A 2,150-nucleotide genomic window follows, 5' to 3' on the forward strand; every position below is an offset into this window, starting at 1 on the left:
CAGCCAAAGGTGTTGAAGGTCAGAAAAGTTAAGTGATTGACCGAAGGTTACATAACTGATAGTTATAGTAACTAAAATAACCAGAACTTAAACCCAGATCTTTAACATTTAACTTTTAAATATCCTTAAATTCCCTATTCTTATTATTTTCCCACAGACTCCTGTACAATATTTTGACAAGATGCTCTTATAGATAAATGACTTTTAAGCTTTCTGACTAGCCATTAAAAGGACTTTTGCAAAGGAAGGAGTCTGGGTATCCTTTGGGACATCCTTTGAATCCTTTCAAATCTGCAGTGAATGAGTTTGCTCCAGAGTGGAAAGCCATAATCAACAATGCTAAGGGATAGAAATGATGGTCTATTGGGAATACTTTGGTTGCAACATGTGAATAAAATAAGACCATCAATGATTTTACTATTACATTTATTTTCTTATTTCTTTATCATTGGGAATATTATATTTAAGACCTAAATTCAGTCAAAAGTAGAAAAAGAAAGCAAGTCGGTAACTATAGTCACAATATGTAAAATCATATAACTTTATATTCTAGACATTTGTATTTTTTCAACAAATCTCTATTGAGAAAATTGTTTTCTGTTCCTCAGATGTTAGCCCTGATGCTGACAATGAGTTCTCTTCCACTGTCTAGTTTTGACACTTAATTGAATCTAAAGCAGGTTATAAATTTAAAGGACTGTCATTGAAACTGGCTGCTCTTGGGAAAGAGAAATCAATATTCAACTCCAATGCTAAGGTGGGTGATGGACAAGGCGAGTGCCTCCCTAAATGTGCATGTGTTTTTCCTGCAGAATTGAGAAGAGACAGGGTACAGGGGATACAGGGGGTGCCGCTCTGAGCAATTAAAGAAATCAGCATAAGAAGGAACCTATATGCAAAATTTATTTTCCACGATGGTAGTCATAGGACTATAATTTCTGAAGAAATGAAGTTGAGAATCATCCCAAATGCAATGGAGAGGAGCATGAGAAGCATGGACAGGCTGAAATGTATCATAGAGAAATAGTTATAAAGAAGGTTTAAAGGATGTCATCACAGAGATGTATAATGGGAAAAAAGAGATGGACCAGGAATGAAGGAGATGGAGGCACTCACTGGGCAGCCTATGTACTCTGCTGGTATCCTCATGGTGTCAGAAGGATGAAAGGAAGCTCATCAGTATGTTAAGGGAATTCCTGAAGGAAATCTATTTGAGGAAATGGATGAAGGTCAGACAGGATGGGAAAGCAGCTAGGTAGTACAGTGGGTAGAGCACAGGGCCTGGAGTCAAGAAGACTCATCTTCATGAATTCAAATCCAGCCTCAGACACTTACTAGCTGTGTGACCCCAGGCAAGTTACTTGACCCAGCTTGCTTTAGTTTCCCTGTCTGTAAAATGAGTTAAAGAAGGAAATGGCAAACCACTCCAGTATCTTTGCCAAGAAAACCCCAAAGGGAGTCATGAATAGTCAGACACGATTGAAACAATTGAACAACGACAGTGAGGTTGTGATGTGTATCTTTGGAGGAAATGAGTGCTCAAATAGATGACATCACAGATGGTCTGGAGTATTGGACTATGAGGCATCCACCCCAGGGGATTTCTTCCCATGAGTTTAGCTAGAATGCTCACTCCTCTTTGCTTGATCAAACATTTTGAGATTTGTACTCTCTTGTTGGCTTTATAAAAGCTCCCAAGGTGTTACCTAGTTTTCTCAGTCAATGTCAATGTATTTTCTGTGCACTTCCTTCCAGTTGATCAAGGACATTTTCCTCACTTAGTTTAAAATCTATGATAGATTGACGGTGATGAGTTTGCATGTGGAAAAGGCACCAGGGCATAGCTGTGTATCTCTCACTTTAAATGGGGTGGGATGACTTGATTGATTTACTCAATCAGCCTTGACCCTTATATCAGATATTACTGGGGATGTGGTGAGTATTAGAAAACTTTTCTCTTAATCAAATCACAAGAACAAGTGTTTGGAATTTCATTTAGATCAGAGAAGAGAGAGGAAGTTGGATTTTTTTGCTTTGCATAGCCCCCCCTCACTTAAATCCAAACATAGAGAGACAGAGATAGAAAGACACAGTGAGAGAGAGAGAGAGAGAGAGAGAGAGAGAGAGAGAGAGAGAGAAAGAGAGAGAGA

At 38.6% G+C, this 2,150-nt stretch overlaps 1 protein-coding gene across 4 annotated transcripts in view; it reads right to left on the reverse strand.

The window, feature by feature from the left end:
* The window catches only part of WIF1 (WNT inhibitory factor 1), a 107,378-nt gene that overhangs the window by 52,085 nt on the left and 53,143 nt on the right, over window positions 1-2,150 (reverse strand). The gene's annotated exons all lie outside the window — the stretch shown is intronic.

The sequence above is a fragment of the Petaurus breviceps genome, unplaced genomic scaffold, assembly GCF_028583685.1.
Source record: "Petaurus breviceps papuanus isolate PSGF00001 unplaced genomic scaffold, PetGlider_PUasm1.0 154, whole genome shotgun sequence".
Lineage (NCBI taxonomy): Eukaryota > Metazoa > Chordata > Mammalia > Diprotodontia > Petauridae > Petaurus > Petaurus breviceps.